At 40.9% G+C, this 19,137-nt stretch overlaps 1 pseudogene; it reads left to right on the forward strand.

Moving 5' to 3' along the window:
* Positions 1-9,657: 9,657 nt before the first annotated feature.
* On the forward strand, positions 9,658-10,449 carry LOC101177820 (annotated as a pseudogene).
* Positions 10,450-19,137: the final 8,688 nt, after the last annotated feature.

The following is a 19,137-nucleotide window of genomic DNA, read 5'->3' on the forward strand; positions in this document are numbered from 1 at the left end:
TTATAGAACAAGGTTAGACATGTCAAGGATAAAAGGGGAGAGGAGGAGAGCCCATTCCCTGGACAAGCAGCATAAACTAGAAGAATAGCATTTGTGAATGAATGAACAATAGGAGGGCAAATATGAACCACACAAATCCAATCGGCTAGCCCTGGGATGCACACCCACACTGACCACAGCAGTTCTCCCAGAAGGTGTCCAGGGCACAGTCAGAGCTGCCAGGTGCCAAGTCTGAGGTCTCCATTCACACTGTCTTCTGTGTAAGTGCATGTGGTTCCTGAAGTTGTGCAACATGGTGGTTGTGAGCAGTGGAAGCCACAGTGGACACCAAAATGTGGGTCCCTAGGGCAGAATCCCAGGTCTTCAGGCTGGCCCTCTGTAAGCCCTAAAATTGTGTCAGTGGCACCTTCAGAAGAAGCTGAGGAATGGCATTCATATGAACATTCAACTGCTGAGCACCTGCTTGGTGAAAAGTGTACTGGATGATGTGAGGAATCAAACGTGTATGAGAGATGTTTAGTGAGTATCTGAAGGTGCATATGAGGATGGGCTCCCATCTCTTATCTCGCTGTGACTTTTCTGCTTGACTATAATTTTAATGTGCCAACAGCTCATATACTATACACTCCTAACACCAATCCCTGTCCTTTCCCACCTCACCCTCCCCTGTTTCCTTAGCTCTTTCCTTTTAAATGACATGCTACAGACCACAAAATATAAACAACTGTAGATTAGACTTTGGAGTTAGAATCTCTCCACGAATTTGATTTTGTTCTTTGCTCCTTTACAATACTTAAATTTTGGCATTTAAAAGCTCTACTAGTGCTTTGTGTGTGTGTATGTATTCACACTCATTACCTATACACAAATAATTCACAGATGACATTTCTAGTTAAATACAAGCCCAGGGCTATAAAAAACAACTTTCAAGGGAAACCAACTTTCAAGGTGAATCATAAATTATAGTATTTAAAAGTTGGCAAAAATCTGAATATGATATTTTATTTTCATTGCAGGTCTATGGAATTTGAATAAGGGCCATTCATAGTTGCTCAGTAGAAGAGTGCTATTTTAGAAAAAGAAAGGAGCTGATTTTCCTTGTTTATTTTTCTGGAAGTGTAAGGCAGGACCTAAAGAGACGACATCAATTAGCACAATATTCTGGTGACTCATTGAGGCTTGTGGAGTTGGTAACACAAAGAACTAAGGGGCAAATTCACAGACACCTGACTCAGTGTGAGGCTTACAAAAGGGTAGTTCATAGTTATCAGCACACAAACATTACCTGGGGAATTGCTCAAAGTACAGTAGCCCTGGCTGCCCTAAGATCCTATATAAGAGGCCTGAGGGTGATGTAGGTGGTCAGGAAACCATACTGAGAAACCTATGTTTGCAGTGAAAACCTGCTGACCAATAGTGAATGTACATGAAGTGGACATGGGGGCTCATTTGGCTATTCTCACAACTTATTGGTAGGTTTACATTTTTATAGAATAAAAAGTAAAACAAAACAAAAACAAAAACATCCTCCCACTATGCACCTAATTCTCCAAACACCTCCATGTCTCGGAAACATAAGCAAATAAGACAAAGGACCGGGGGGCCTTGGTGAAGGGGATCTCCTCCAGCCTCCAATTCTTGGCTCTGCCTGGGGTTATGTGTGCGCTGAAATTTTCTACACTTGTTGAAAAGCCACATTGGGGATGCTTACTCAGAAGTCTGACTACTTCCAATCAGACCAGGTGTCAGACTGACAGCATGTGAGAAGGGGTGCTTTTGTCCCCGAGCCTTCCAGAGGACAGAAGGTGGCCCACTCAAATCCACAGGTATAGATGTGCTTTGCGCGTTGCCAGGTTGCATTTTCTCCACTAGCTGTGGTGAGGAGCCACAGCTAGAAATTCTTTTCCTAGGGGCTAAGAACCCAAACATATGTGACTGATTAGAGCTAATGTCTCATTTCTAATTCTATTGATTCCTTGAAAAGAGCAAGTCTCAAAGACTGTGGCTATTCTTAGCAATTTTGCCTCCTCCCCCACCATGATTGCTGCCTCTGAGAGAGGAAGGAGGATGCCGGCAGAGATTCACTCTTGTCAGCTGGGCAGCAGGGATTCCTGCCTTCCTGGTATTACTGGGGCTCAGTCTCTAAAGCACATGCCTGCAGTCAGATCAACACACACTCACACACACCCACATGTGGGTCTCTCTCACCGCCCTTCTTTCCCATTTCTAAGCCACAGCTGTGGTAAGGCCACTCTTAATAACAACAGGGCTTCTCATTGGGTTTAAGAACTCTGTGACTTCCACAGTCAAAGTGTATTCCTTCTCCTTAGTCTGTCGTCTTCCTCTGATTTGGTAGGAAAGCCTCTTCATGGCCTTTCTTTTAGTTGCCACAGGAAATAAAGGAAAAGCTTAAGCCTCATTCATCCAGATCAAGACTTTGGTCCTAAGAGAGGCTTTTCCAATGCAGACATAGCAACATCCCAGGAGGCCTGATCCTTGTGCCCCTCAGAGCAGAACTGAGGAAAAAACACTGTTGCCCGCCATACCCAGTCAGCCTTTAGGGGCAGGTGGGGCTCCACACAATGCCCTGCGAGGTTTTCCCTGTGGTGGCCCCATTCAGTGTTTGTTAAGTTGAACTGAATTAATCACATGGAAGTCCCCTGAGTGTTCTCCAAGTGTATCCAGCCCTAGTCTGTGCAAAGCCCTGTGGTTACCCAGACAGTGTCTCAGACCCCATGCCTCAGACCTGGTACAAATGACCTGATGTCTAGTTCTAGCACTGCTACCAGGTAGATGCATGATCTCAGACAATCTCCTGACTTATCTGAATCTTATTTTCTGCATTAGTGAAAACAAAAGCCTTGAACTGGAATTACTAAATGTTTTCTATGACCTCCTCCAGCTCTACAGAGGTAAGGATAACGATCTGATGGAATATCGGTTTTCCCTTTAAGTGAAAATGTCCACTAAGTTGCCAAAGCCCACCATATGTGTTTGCACTCTGTTCTCCATTCTTCTGGCTTGGAAAACAGAACAAGTTGAATGCAGTCTCATAGTTCACATTCATACAACAAAAATCAAAGCTTCCCAAGCCAGCACTGGGGATAAAATGATGATAAATGGAAACTAACTTTATCATCCAAAAATACCCCCTCAAACGCTGAAGAAATATTGATAATAACACTCCATCTGCTGAGTAAATCAGAACAAGACTGGAGATTCTACTCAACATTGTTTGAGCATGGAGGACAGCCAGTAAAGTACTAGGGTTTCATGAAAACTGATCTCAGGAGAACTGACATAAATAAAGCATGTCAAAGTTTAAAAGAGGAGAATGAAAATAAAAGGAATAGCAGAAGTGTTTTCTGTTTGTTATTATCTTCATTGTAAGAACTCTTGTAGAAAGAGCACAGGTCTAGAAATCAAGATGCTTGGCTTCTAGTTTAGTCTCTACCACTGATTCCCACCTAAACTCTGTAAAGTCACTTCACCTCTCTATACAGGCTACCTTATTTGGTGACTATGAGGCTTAAATAAAAAATATAAAAAGACACTTAGGAGAAGAAAAGTTGTCTAAATCTTAAGATGCTATGTGAATAAACTGCATGGTTAATTATAAATAATAATAGTAAAATAATCCTTCCAAGTACTGTAGTAAAAGAGCCCAGGGAGGCAGCTGCTGTTTTAGAGCACCCCCTGCAGGTTGACCCAGAAGTTGGCATCAGAATAGAGACCCGGATTTCCAGCCTTTTGGACCTTCAAGGGAACTGCGCTCAGCCTGGGCTGAGCAATGAGACTTGCAGTGGAGATGGGTGGGGGGAAATTGAGAAAGCCCAGTTTAGTCTTTACTGCCAAGATTCCTGCAGCAATATTATTAAGGTCCACTAGGGTCTCCTCCCCACCCCACCACCAGTCTCAGATCTTTTGGATAAGGTCCAGATTCCTAAAAGTGAGGCTATTAGTTCTCTTGGCCTCTCACTACCAATGTAAATACTCTGGGGAAGTGCCCAGGTTCTCCCGAAGTCATCTTAAAGTGCAGGGTAGCCCTAGGTGACTGACAGTCAGCTGGTATTTGGAGTTGGAGTCCTCAGGTTTGAAAAGCTCAACCAGGTTGCAGAACTCTTGGCTTATATATAGATTCTTGGTTCCTCTAGTGAGTATCTGTAAGTTCCCCAACCCCAAACAATGTAATAAATGGAGCCTACAGTCTAAATGACTAATCAGCCATATAAAGGACCAAAATATCTTCTGAGGCTAAAGTAATAACAGCTGTAAATATTACAGTACATAGTTGGAAACTTAAACTGGGATAAGTCCAATAATTTATAGGTATCTCTGCATGTTTACATAAATGTGGTCAACTGCCAGGATTGCTAGCATATACCATATGGAAAATAAAAATCATTCTTTGTGGGGGGAAGGGATGCTCTCTTAGATATTCTATCTGGGAAAGAACATGAAAATACATGGAACATGAAAATAGAAAGTAGGGCATGCAATCTGAGCTACATATAATAATCTTTGGGAGTTCAATACCACAAAAAAAATCTTTTTAAAAATTGTGATTTCTGGCTTTCTCCTCCTCTTTATCCCTCTTTCCCAGATCCTTAGCTTCTGATGCTAATAAAATTTCTGAATTGCTGCTGCAGAAGCATACCACTATATTCTCAGGCTTCTGAAATTGTGAGTGTGGAAAAAGGAAGTGTCAAAAATTGTGTTCGACTTTCTAATATCCAAGGTAAAGAAATCCCCAAAGATAAAGAAAAGGGGATTAAGCTATTACTCTGCTTGTCAATCATGACATAGTCGATTTGCACAAGTTTTTAGAGAAAATTTTTGGAGAAGAACTTTGGATTATTTGAACAAATGAGGTATTTCAAAGAATCATAGAATTTTAGCAGTAGAGGGAAATCTAAGATCATTTTATTTTACAGATGCAGAACTACTTTCCAAAGAGGTAAAGTGGCTTTACCTTTATACTTGAGGTACTAGTATCAGAGCCATGTCTTTCATTTGAAAATGGGAGAGAAAAAATTAAGTGGAAGAGGAAGAGGCAAAGGAGGGAAGACACTGATTTAGTAGAAAAAGGTACACACAGAAACAGAGATAGATACATATAGAAGGAGAATAAAGAGACAGGAGAAAGAGAAGAAGGAAGTCTTGTAAGAGGGCAGAAGATAGAGTGGTTGATGCACAAATATGAGAAAATGCTATCGTATATATTAATAGTAGCCCATGCTTCACTTTCTTGACATTCTCTACATAATGGACCTACCCTCCAACTTACTAAATGGGACATCTTACACGAATCCAGATTTCTGGGCATTCCTCAGCATTGGGAAGCTTGCTACCAGCTTAAATAAATTGCTCCTAGTCTAATTTGGACAGTGCAACTTAATATAAATGGCTGGATGAGACCTCAGCAATATCTGCTCATTTTCTGTTCTTTGTTTTTGTTTTCTGTTTTTTCCCTCAAGCACACTTAAACCATTCCAGAGAAATAAAATTCTTTAGTGAATTTATTTCCAGAAGGAAGCTGAATGCCTTGAAGCATCTGGCCTGATGTCCTCATGTTGTCATAGCTCATAGCTCATCTTTCTTTGTGCCCTGGGCAGCTGATCTGAATATAGAGTATACATGAACTTTGAAGGAAGCTGGTAGGATGGAGTTGGGGCCTCACTGTTTTAATCAAGATGAATTCAAAACCTTTGCTTATCGAGTAGAAAACTTAAACCAGCAATGGAGAAACAATTGACACTGACAGAAAAGGAAGTGGCAATCAAAAAGGTGCCGGGAACATAATAAGATTATATTTAACATGGTTATACCCTCCTAGCAGATGACGATGGATTACATTTACTTGTTGCCTCCATAAATAATTTTAGCATGTGGAATAAGATAGCCTCCTAAAATGTATGAGATAAGAAGTTCAGGAAAATATGCAATAGCTCAAGACAAAACCACGGTTTCCACCTGTATGTCATGGTGCTGATGTTTCTCCCTCATTGAGCTGGGGACTCCCTGTCCAAGCTTCTCCAGCCAATGTTGGGAGCTGCATCACTGGCTACTCCCTTGTGACTCTGCACCTATGTGGGCATCACCGCACACTGCTTTTGCCTCATTTCTTCTGGGGCTCTACTTCATATGGGGGCTACCCACATGGGATACATCAAATGATGACTTGGGTTCGGAGTTATTTTTCTCCAAATCGGTCTCCTTCAGGGAAGCACCGAATCTGGCATATGTCAAGTGCTTGAAAATGTTTTTTCAAAAGAATAAATCCATTATTCCTGACCCCTTTCCCCACATCCAACACAGTGCTAAGCACATAGATAATATTTGAGCTTCTTGATGGAGTTTTGCTTTTGTTGCCCAGGCTAGAGTGCAATGGTACAACCTCAGCTCACTCTCCGCCTTCCAGGTTCAAGTGATTCTCCTGCCTCAGCCTCCGGAGTAGCAGAGATTACAGGTGAGCACCGCCATGCCCGGCTAGATTTTTGTGTTCTTAGTAGAGATGGTGTTTCCCCATGTTGGCCAGGTTGGTCTTGAACTCCTGACCTCAGGTGATCCACCCACCTTGGTCTCCCAAAGTGCTAGGATTACAGGTGTGAGCCACTGCTCCTGGCCAATATTTGACCTTGTTTCATTGCCTATGGTGCCCTAAGGGACATGGTGGACAGCCTAAAGCTCAAGCCTAAGGAGTTTACTTTGTCCCTTGCTAAGAGGATACCTGAGAGCCACTCAGAAGCCTCCCAGTGACACGGCAGGAAGGAGACTATGGGGAAAGGAAGGTGAACAAAGGAAGAGGTGCCTGGAGTCAGTTCTGGTCATGAATGCCTCAGCAACCTTTCCATAGAATACTTCTCTGAGTCCTCTCCTTCATCCAAGACAAGAAAAGTGATTTCTGGGACCACCACTTCCATCTCACCCTCTAATAGATATCAAAAGACAAAGTGTTCAACATAGAACCCAAGGAAAGAGACACTAACAGATTGGGTGTCTTTTATCCTCACTCAGGGAGTTTTCACAAATCACACAAACAAGAACAGCACCCACTTTCCCCGCCCTCAGCCCCACCCTGAATCTGCTGCTGCTTATGCTGTGTGGTCTTCTTCACGTAAAGATGAGATCAAGGAGCAAGCATGCAGAACACTCTTGGGACTTTCCCCGATATTCCAAGGCAAAAGAAGAAACCTAGAGAGAATTAGTAACAACAAACAAATCTCTCTAGGGAAGTGTATAGTACTTTTTTAAAAAGATTCTCCAAAGAAGATACGTAAGTTGTCAAGAAGCACATGAAAAGATGCTCAACATCATTAGTCACAAAAGACATGTAAATGAAAACCACAGTGTGATACCGCTTCACACAGGTACGATGGCTAAGATTTAAAAAGACAGAAAGTAAGAGGTATTGGTGAGGACACAGAGAAACTGAAACCCTTCTGCAATGCTAGTTGGAGTATAAAATTATGCAGCTTTTTTTGGAAAACAGCTTGCCAGTTTTTCCAAAAGTTAAACAGAATTGTATGACGTAGTAATGCTATATATATCCAAGAAAATTAAAAACATGTATTCACACAAAAACATATACAGAAATGTTCATAGAAACATTATTTATAATAACCGAAAGGTAGAGATAACCCAAATTTTTATCAACTGATGAGTAAATGAATAAAAAGTTTTACATCCGTATTATGGAATATTATTCAGCCATAAAAGGAACGAAGTATTGATACATTCTACAACATGGATGCACCTTGAAAACATTATGATAAGTAAAACAAGCCAGATATGAAGTCCAATTATTATGTAATTCCATTTAAGTGAAAATCCCAGAATAGGAAAACACACAGAGACAGGAAGTGGATTATTAGAGGTTGTCAGGGGTTGGGTGGAGCAGGGAGGGAGAATGCAGAGTGCCTGCTAATGTGTCAGGGTTTCTTTCAGGAGCAATGAATATATTCTAGAATTACACAGTGATAATAGCTGCACAACCTTTTGAATATATTAAAAGCCACCGAATTGCACACTTCAAAACAGTAAATTGTAGGCATGTGAATTATACATCAATTAAAAAATTATAAGAAGAAGCCTTTAGAATTGTTCAAAGGACAATTAGGACCCTGCTGGAAACTCTAATCTCAACTTGAAAAGTTTTGCTAGACCACTTGCCTCTTCATCTCACCCCCCAACTCATAGTCCAAAGCAGCCCCAAACCACAGTCCCTAGCTACTATTAAAGGAAAAAAATAGGAAAGACACCAATCAGCATTGGAGGTGACTTGAGAAGCATTTTATGTTTGCAGACATTCCCTGTATGGGGTGGGGGAGGAGGTTGAACATAGGAACATGAATTATTGGAAGATAAATTGCTCCATCTCAAGAAGGGATCAGATGCTGATTATGAAAGGAAGCCAAAGTGTCTCCAGAGAGGCCTCTTTTTAATACCTTCCCATGTGTTGACTATAAGAGAGCGTGGCCAACATAATCCCCTTTAGACACAAATGTATTTGACTGACTTGAAGAGGAGAGGTCACCCTGAGCAATTCTGAGGCTGGTTTGCTTGCTTGCTTACTGGGCTCCTCCATGGGTCCCAATATTTTTGCTGGCCTAACTTCTCCCCTGACTCAGAGGCTGTGGGTTTCTTCTCCTAAATCCTCTCTCTCCCTGTGATGTGTGTGAGAGAGGAAGGAATGTCAAAGTGCAACATGAGTAGTTGCCTATTTAACTACTTTAAAATCAGCTCTAAAAAACCAAATTGATTCTAACCAACAGAGTGCAAGATTTTCAGTTTTGCCACACTGATGATGGGAATCAATTTGCTACAGCTACTATGAAAAACAGCATGGAGTTTCCTCAAAAAATTAAAAGCTGAACTAAATCACATACCATATTATTCAGCAATCCCACTTCTGGGTATTTATCCAAAATAATCAAAATTAGGATCCTGAAGATATATTAGCACTCTCCTGTTCATTGAGACACTATTCACAATAGCCAAGATGTGGAAATAACCTTGATATCCATCAAAATATGAATGGATAAAGAAAATGTGATATATACATACAATAGAATACTATTCAGCCTTTAAAAAGAAGGAAATTCTGCAATATGCAACAACATATCAACCTTGAGGATATTTCATTAAGTGAAATAAGCCAGTCATAGAAAGAAAAAACTGCATGATTCTACTTATATGAGGTATCTAAAATAGTCAAATTGATAGAAGCAAAGGATAGAATGGTGGTAGCCAAACTGAGAGAAGTGAGAAATGGGGAGTTATCAATCAACAGCCATAAAGTTTCAGTTAAGCAGGATGATAAGCTCTAGATATCTGCATTACAATATAGAACATACAGGCAACAATAAGGTCTTGTACACTTAAAAGTTTCCTGAGGGTAGATCTCATGTTGTGTTATTACCACAACAAAATAAAATTGCCCCCATCCCCACTTCCACCCCCTGCCAAAAAAACCCTAAATTGATATCTTCAGAAGATGCTAGGGAACCAATTAGTTTTTGGAAAATTGGTAAATAAAAGTTTAAAATTTTTAAGGTTTCCTTTTGTTTTTACTATGCAAAGTGTGTCACCGAAGAAACAAAAACCACATGGGTACTTAAATTTCAAAAATTCGAGTTCTCTTTCCCATCCTGCAAGATGATGGGTGAAAAAGTTGAGAAGCTACATATCAAAGAGAAGAAGCCTGAAGCCAAGAAGGCTAATGCTGGTGGCAAAGTGGAAAGGGGTAACCTCAGGGCTAAAAAGCCCAAGAAGGGGAAGCCCCATTGCAGCTGAAATCCTGCCCTTGTCAGAAGAATTGGCACATATTCCTGATCTGCTATGTATTCCAGAAAGGCCATGTACAAGAGGAAGTACTCAGCCACTAAATCCAAGGTTGAAAAGAAAAAGAAGCTTCTTGCAACTGTTACAAAACCAGTTAGTGGTGACAAGAGTGGTGGTATCTGGGTGATTAAACTTCACAAAATGCCTAGATATTATCCTACTGAAGACGTGCCTCAAAAGCAGTTGAGCCATGGTAAAATACCCTTCAGTCGGCACATGAGAAAACTGCAAGCCAGCATCACCCCCAGGACCATTCTGATCATCCTCATTGGACACCACAGGAGCAAGAGGGTGGTTTTCCTGAAGCAGCTGGCTAGTGGCTTGGTTGCTACTTGTGACTGGACCTCTGGTCCTCAATCGAGTTCCTCTACAAAGAACACACCAGAAATTTGTCATTGCACCTCAACCAGAATTGATATCAGCAATGTAAAAACTCCAAAACATCTTACTGATGTTTACTTCACAAAGAAGAAGCTGCAGAAGCCCAGACATCAGGAAGGTGAGATCTTTGACACAGAAAAAGAGAAATACAAGATTACAGAGCAGTGCAAGATTGATCAGAAAGCTGTGGACTCACAAATTTTGCAAAAAAATCAAAGCTATTAAACATCAATGACTACCAACGTCACAAAAAGAGAGACATTGAGTACACACATAACCTCTAAGGAAGAGCACCTAATAGTGAGGTCCTAATGCTTTAAAACAAGAAGAAAGAAGAAGAAGGAGGAGGAGGACCTGGATTGGTCACTTAGATACAATCAGAAACACAGAGACTAAAGGAACAGAGTAAATTTTACTGTGGGGAAGCAACCAGCTAATTCTAGACTGTAGGAACCTCTTCAGATTAAGTGTTCCATTTCTTTCAATGAATAAATTGTAAGAAAAAATAAGGAGATGAAGGGGAAGCCTATAGATTAAAAGGCACTTAAAAGATGTTTATTAAAAAACAGGTAAAGCTAAACAAGTGTTTAGGAATATACACTTAGGTGATAAGACTATTTTTAAAAAGTGAGAAGTGGTTGCAATAAAAGTTAGGACAATGGTTACTTTTGCTGGAAGAGGGGAGATGTTAGAGACATGGGCATGTAGAGGGCTTCTGAGGTGGCTGGAAAAGTTCTGTTATCATGGGTAGTGTTTACAAGAGTTATACCTTTAAAACCATTATTTTAACTTGCACATTCTCTTTTTATGGTTTTTTGGTACTTACAATATATTTAACAATAAAAAATTTTTTAAATAGAAATTAATTAATTAAATAAAATAAGCTTTGATGGGAGAAATGGGAAAGAAAAAACAGAAAATGGAGAAAAATATTAGGAATGTAAGAGAGAAAAGGGTCACATTTGTGACCCCACGTCTATTTTTCATAGCAAAAACAGAACCCATTTTTTTAAATCACAAAGATGATTCTGGGTGTCACCTAGGACTTCCCTCTTCAAAATGCACAGTTAATTTTGGCCACCTATGACCCTGACAATGAAATCCAGGAGGAGGGGGAAGAGCTGGTGGAAGAGAGACTGGAACTGAGACTGGCTAGCTGATTGTGCATGTGCTGGCTGGAAGCATGTGAAACCAACATCTTAAGACCGCCATTTGAGAGAGGCTGGAGTGGCAGCACAGCCCCCAAGAAAGAATGTGGAATAGTGTCTTCAGTGACCCCATCAGAGAGACATCAGCATCCCCAGGAGCAGCTGGAGAAGTCAGGACCCATGTAGGGAAATGTCAGCTGTGTCACAACCATGGGAGCAGAGAAGGAAGGCCTCTGTAAGAGAAATCTTTCTCTGCCTGTCCACATGTCTGTCAGCATGACATTTTGGGTCAATAAATATTCATCAGGATGCACCATTCCAGCTGACCTATGTTACCCCCTCCACTGGAGGAGAAAATAAACAGAACTGTGGGTGCAGAAGACGTCTGCCACCTTCAGAGATGCCTTTGTCCTTTGTGTGTGAGCCAGGAGTTCAGATGAATGTTTGCCTCCTTGAATCCTTTGGGACTTGTGCACCTAATATCTGGTATGGAGCCAGCTCCTTTCCTGTGTGTTAAACAGCAATACAGTGCCATCAACATTGTCAACTGTGAGAGAATAACATTCAAGCGGAGGTTAGCTAATCAATGAGCAACTCTTTCTGTTACCTGCTAATGGGAGGGTTCCCCAGGTGGAGTTTGTTTCTTCGTTTTTTGTGCTCCCAACATCTGTTTTCATACATCTGTTTTGGCTTTTCCTCTCACTGCTATTGTTTCTCTATCTGTCTCCACAGTGAGACTGGGAACCTCTCACTAATTTCATCAGTATGGAGTGAGCAACTCTTATGTACAAAGCATTATGCCGGCTAAAGTGGCAAACAAAGGAGTAACTCCTAGAGCTAAGAGGCAGATATTAAACAACCACACAAATACATGCATAATTATACATTATGTGAGTGCTAAGAAAGTGAAGGGTGAGATGAATGATTACCCAGGGAAGTCTGTTGGATAGTTCCACATTAGGAAAGGATTCAGTGAGAAAGAATGTAGAGGGATTGGCCAGGCTAGGGGCAGCGGAGTGTGTTTCTGGGCAGGGAGTATGTCCAGAGCAGGGGGTGAGAGGAACCCTGGTGCAAGCCAGGGATGGAGAAGCAGGGCCATAATATGAAGAGCCTGGTAGACCATGATAAGGATCTTAGAGTTTTAACCTAAGTACCACGGGAAGGGGTACATGTTTAGAAATGGGGAGATCACTTATTACACCGGACAAGCAGAATGATGATGGAGGCAGAAACAAGAGTGAAGAAGACAGTGAGGAAGAAGTCAGCAGATCTGAGAGGTATCTGGGTGACATATTTGGTAGTGTTCTCAGGTGGATGCAAGCAGTAAAGGGTCATTCCAAAACTTCTGGAATGAACATGAACATAGATAAAGGTGTCATTTATGAGCATAACTCAATATCAAAACAAGACAAGACTAGTACACGCACACACACACACACGGCATGACTAAACTCATTTACAATTATCAATACAAAACTCATTTACAATTATCAATACAAAAACTCTAAATAAAAAATTAGCAAAGGTAACCCAGTAGCATAATACCAGTAGCTAACACTTAATGAAGTATTACTATTTACCACAGGCCAAACACTGTTCTAGAATTTTATTACCTCATTAAATTAATATTTGCTTATAACATAATTACTTGCATTAACTCATTTATCTCCACAACCACCATATGAGAAAAGTACTATTATTATCCTCATTTCACCGATTGGTGAATTGTAGCTCAGAGAGGTGGGCTATTTTTCGTGAATAAGCATAGATGACATTCTCAGACATAATGGCTCCTTTCCATGTAAGATTCCATTTATATGAAGAGGCAATACTAATCCATGGTGTCAGGACAGTGGTTACCTCTGTGGAAGGTATTTACTGGGGAAGAACATGAAGGCCCTTCTTGGGTACTAGAACTGTTATTTGCTAGATCTGGGTGGTTGTTGTGATATATGCATATGGAGTTGTAAATTTAAGACTGGCACACTTCGCTATATGTATTTTTTAACTCAAAAGAAAAGGTATGTGGAGGACATATAGAAGACAAATATTCAATATCTTTATATATGATGAGCTCTAAAAACCAATGAAAAGTGAACATCAACCCATTAGTGGATGAAGGATATAAACACGGAGCTCACAAATAAAGAAATATACGTGGAAAATAAATTTGTATGAAATATATGCAAACAGTAAATAAAGAAATGCAAGTTAAATATTAATGAAATATTTTTTTCCCAGCAAATTAATCAAAATAACAAAGGTCAATAATACTTAGTGTCAGTGATAATATGGGGAAATAGACATGCAAATGCTGTGGAAGTAGAAATTGTTACAAATTTTCTGAGGCTAATTTGGCTGCATGTATCAAAGTCTTTTCAGTTGTTATACTTTGAAACAGCAGTGATTCTAGTTCTACAAATTCATCATAAAGAATTACTTGGCCAGGCATGGTGGCTCACACCTGTAATCCCAGCACTTTGGGAGGCCGAGGCAGGTGGACTGCCTGAGCTCAGGAGTTTGAGACCAGCCTGAGCAATATGGTGAAACCACATCTCTACTAAAAAAATACAAAAATTAGCTGGGTGTGGTGGTGGGCAACTGTAGTCCCAGCTACTCAGGAGGCTGAGGCAGAAGAATTGCTGGAACCCTGGAGGCGGAGGTTGCAGTGAGCCGAGATCATGCCACTGCACTCCAGTCTGGGCAACAGAGAGAGACTCCATCACAAAAAAAAAAAAAAAAAAAAAAAAAAAAAAAAAAAAAAAAAAAAAAAAGGACAAGCTCCATTCCTAGATGGCTGAATAGAAACAGCAACGCACTCCATTCCAAGATGGCCAAATAGGAACAGCTCCGGTCTGCAGCTTGCAGTGTGATTGATGAAGAAGATGGGTGATTTCTGCATTTCCAACTGAGGTACCTGGTTCATCTCCCTGGGATTGGTTGGACAGTGGGTGCAGCTCATGGAGGACGAGCTGAAGCAGGGTGGGGTGTCACCTCACCCGGGAAGCACAAGAGGTCAGGGGATTTCCCTTTCCTAGCCAATGGAAGCCGTGTCAGACTGTACCTGGAAAAATAGGACACTTCTGCCCAAATACTGAGCTTTTCCCAAGGTCTTAGCAACTGACAGACAAGGAGATTCTCTCCCATGCCTGGCTTGGTGGGTCCCACACCCACGGGGCCTTGCTCACTGCTAGAGCAGCAGTCTGAGATCAAACTGCAAGGCGGCAGCCTGCCTAGGGGAGGGCATCCACCATTGCTGAGGCTTGAGTAGGTAACCAAAGTGACCAGGCAGCCTGAACTGGGCAGAACCCATTGCAGCTCAGCAAAGCCTACTGCCTCTATAGACCCCACCTCTGTGGGCAGGGCATAGCTGAACAAAAGGCAGCAGACAACTTCTGCAGACTTAAACATCCCTGTCTGACAGCTCCAAAGAGAGCAGTGGTTCTCCCAGCACGGCATTTGAGCTCTGAGAATGGACAGACTGCCTCCTCAAGTGGTTCCCTGACCCTCGTGTAGCCTAACTGGGAGACACCTCCCAGTAGGGGCTGACAGACACCTCAGATAGGTGGGTGCCCCTCTGAGATGAAGCTTTCAGAGGAAGGATCAGGCAGCAATATTTGCTGTTCTGCAGCCTTCACTGGTGACACTCAGGCAAATAGGGTCTGGAGTAGACCTCCAGCAAACTCCAACAGACCTGCAGCTGAGGGACCTGACTGTTGGAAGGAAAACTAGCAAACAGAAAGGAATAGCATCAACATCAAAAAAAAAAAGGACATCTACACCAAAATCCCATCAAAGACCAAAGGTAGATAAAACCACAAAGATGGAGAGAAACCAGAGCAGAAAAGTTGAAAATTCTAAAAACCAGAGCTCCTCTTCTCCTCCAAAGGATCGCAGCTCCTCACCAGCAACGGAACAAAGCTGGAAGGAGAATGACTTTGACAAGGTGACAGAAGTAGGCTTCAGAAGGTCAATAATAACAAACTTCTCTGAGCTAAAGGAGCATGTTCAAACCCACTGCAAGGAAGCTAAAAACCTTGAAAAAAGGTTAGATGAATGGCTAACTAGAATAAACAGTGTAGAGAAGAACTTAAATGATCTGATGGAGCTGAAAACCATGGCATGAGAACATCGTGATGTATGCACAAGCTTCAATAGCCGATTCAATCAAGTGGAAGAAAGGGTATCTGTGATTGAAGATCAAATTAATGAAATAAAGGATGAAGACAGGTTAGAGAAAAAAAGATTAAAAAGAAAAAAAAAAGAATTACTCCAAGTATGTATTTGGTTATACAGATAATCATCATAACTCTCTTGTTAAAAGCAAAAATCTGGAAACTACCTGTGAATGTGTGATTAGTGAAAAAACTATTTTATATTCATATAACAGCACAATATGCAGCCATTAAAAGTGATAATGTTGATCAGTATTTATTGGCATGAAAATATGGCCGTGATATATTATTTAAATTTTTAAAATTGAGGCCCGGTCACAACGGCTCACGCCTGTAATCCCAGCAGTTTGGAAGGCCGAGGCAGGCAGATCGTTTGAGGCCAGGAGTTCAAGACCAGCCTGACCAACATGGTGAAATGCTGTCTCTACAAAAAATACAAAAATTAGCTGGGCATGGTGGCATGCATCTGTAATCCCAGCTACTTGGGAGGCTGAGGCATGAGAATCGCTTGAACCCGGGAGGCAGAGGTTGCAGTGAGCCAAGATCTCACCAGTGCACTCCAGCCTGGGTGACAGAGCAAAACAACATCTTAAAAAAAATTAATTAATTAATTTAATTTAATTAAAAAATAAAATATCACATGTAATTATTGTGTGTATAATAATATATAAATAAAATTGTATATATGTATGATATAGGTATATAGGTCTAATGTATATATAATTATATCTACATTGGATGGTTGGCTGGATATGAACCAGAATGGCAAGAGTAGTTGTTGGCTGGTAGAATTACTGGGTGGCACTTACTTCTTCTCTACAATTTTTCTGTACTTCATGAATTTTTTTAAATTTTAAGTTCTGGGATACATGTGGTGAATGTGCAGGTTTATTACATAGGTATACATGTGCCATGGTGGTTTGCTGCATCTATCAACCCGTCATCTAGGTTTTAAGCCCTGTGTGCATTAGGTATTTGTCATAATGCTGTCCCTCCCCTTTCCCCTCAAACCCCGACAGGCTCTGGTGTGTGATGTTCCCCTTCCTGTGTTGACATGTTCTCATTGTTCAACTCCCACTTATATGTGAGAACATGAGGTGTTTGGTTTTCTGTTCCTGTGTTAGTTTGCTGAGGATGATGGTTTCCAGCTTCATCCATGTCCCTGCAAAGGACATGAACTCATTCTTTTTTATGGCTGCATAGTGTTCCATGGTGTATATGTGCCACATTTTCTTTATTCAGTCTATCATTGATGGGCATTTGGGTTGGTTCTAAGTCTTTGCTATTGTAAATAGTGCTGCAATAAACATACATGTGTACATGTCTTTATACTAGAATGATTTATAATCCTTTGGGCATATACCCAGTAATGGAATTGCTGAGTCAAATGGTACTTCTGGTTCTAGATCCTTGAGGAATTGCCACACTGTCTTCCACAATGGTTGAACTAATTTACACTCCCACCAACAGTGTAAAAGCGTTCCTATTTCTCCACATCCTTGCCAGCATCTGTTGTTTCCAGACTTTTTAATGTTCGCCATTCTAACTGGAGTGAGATAGTATCTCATTATGGTTTTGATTTGCATTTCTCTAATAACCAGTGTTGACAAGCTTTTTTTCCCATGTTTGTTGGCCACATAAATGTCTTCTTTTGGGAAGTGTCTGTTCATATCCTTTGCCCACTTTTTCATGTTGTTTTTTTCTTGTAAATTTGTTTAAGTTCTTTGTAGATTCTGGATATTAGCCCTTTGTCAGATGGATAGATTGCAAAAATTTCCTCCCATACTGTAGGCTGCCTGTTCACTCTGATGATAGTTTCTTTTGCTGAGCAGAAGCTCTTTAGTTCGATTAGATCCCATTTGTCAATTTTCACTTTTGTTGCCATTGCTTTTGGTGTTTTAGTCATGAAGTCTTTGCATATCCCGATGTCCTGAATGGTATTGTCTAGGTTTTCTTCTAGAGTTTTTATGATTTTAGGTTTTACATTTAAGTCTTTAATCCATCTTGAGTTAATTTTTGTATACAGTGTAAGGAAGGAGTCCAGTTTCTGTTTTCTGCATATGTCTAGCCAATTTTCCCAGCACCATTTATTAAATAGGGCATCCTTTCCCCATTGCTTGTTTTTGTTGGGTTTGTTGAAGATCAGATGGTTGTAGATGTGTGGTGTTATTTCTGAGGCCTCTGTTCTGTTCCATTGGTCTCTATATCTGTTTTGGTACCAGTATCGTGCTGTTTTGGTTACTGTAGTGTCAGGTAGCATGATGCCTCCAGCTTTGTTCTTTTGGCTTAGGATTGTCTTGGCTATATGGGCTCTTTTTTGGTTCCATATGAAATTTAAAGTAGTTTTTTCTAGTTCGGTGAAGAAAGTCAATGGTAGCTTGATGGGGATAGCATTGAATCTATAAATTACTTTGGGCAGTATGGCCATTTTCATGATATTGATTCTTCCTGTCCATGAGCATGGAATTTTTTTCCATCTGTTTGTGTCCTCTCTTATTTCCTTGAGCAACAGTTTGTAGTTCTCCTTGAAGAGGTCCTTCATATCCCTCATAAGTTGTATTCCTAGGTATTTTATTTTCTTTGTAGCAATTGTGAATGGGAGTTCACTCATGATTTGGCTCTCTGTTTGTTATTGGTGTATAGGAATGCTTGTGATTTTTCCACATTGATTTTGTATCTGAGACTTTGCTGAAGTTGCTTATCAGCTTAAGGAGTTTTTTTTTTGTTGTTGTTGTTTTTTTTTTTTTTTTGAGACAGAGTCTCGCTCTGTCGCCCAGGCTGGAGGGCAGTGGCGCAATCTCGGCTCACTGCAAGCTCCGCCTCCCAGGTTCACACCATTCTCCTGCCTCAGCCTCTCCGAGTAGCTGGGACTACAGGCGCCTGCCACCATGCTCGGCTAATTTTTTTTGTATTTTTAGTAGAGACGGGGTTTCACCATGTTAGCCAGTATGGTCTCGATCTCCTGACCTCGTGATCCGCCCGCCTCGGCCTCCCAAAGTGCTGGGATTACAAGCGTAAGCCACCGCGCCCGGCAACTTAAGGAGTTTTTGGGCTGAGATGATGGGGTTTTCTAAACATACAATCATGTCATTGCAAACAATTTGACTTCCTCTTCTTCCTATTTGAATACCCTTTTTTGCCTTCTCTTCCCTGATCATGAATTTTTATAATACAAATTTTATAATCATATATGTAATATATATTCAAAATAAAAAAGATATCACATTTATCTAGATTTTCTAGCAATTTTTATTTTTAAGCTTTGTCTACCTTGTTTTTCTTTAAATAGTAAAACAAGCTTTAAAAGGCAGTAATCACCATACACATAGTGCAGGGGTTCTTACTTGGGGCATTGATTCTCACCTGGGCGGAGTAGTTTGAGAATGCCTAATATGTTCTAAACATCTTTTATGAGTTTGAAGAGTTTTCCACATTGTAACTCCCCAAAGTGGGGCCAGAACTCACTGTTTCAGGCTCCCTTGCTGCTGACCTCAGAGCATGAGCCTTTGCATCCATGTGAGTCCCAGCTTGGAAGGTAACACTATAAGGAGGTAGACATGCATGGTGTCCATCCCAGGTGAACATAACCA

Source organism: Nomascus leucogenys, chromosome 12 (genome assembly GCF_006542625.1).
Source record: "Nomascus leucogenys isolate Asia chromosome 12, Asia_NLE_v1, whole genome shotgun sequence".
Classification (NCBI taxonomy): domain Eukaryota; kingdom Metazoa; phylum Chordata; class Mammalia; order Primates; family Hylobatidae; genus Nomascus; species Nomascus leucogenys.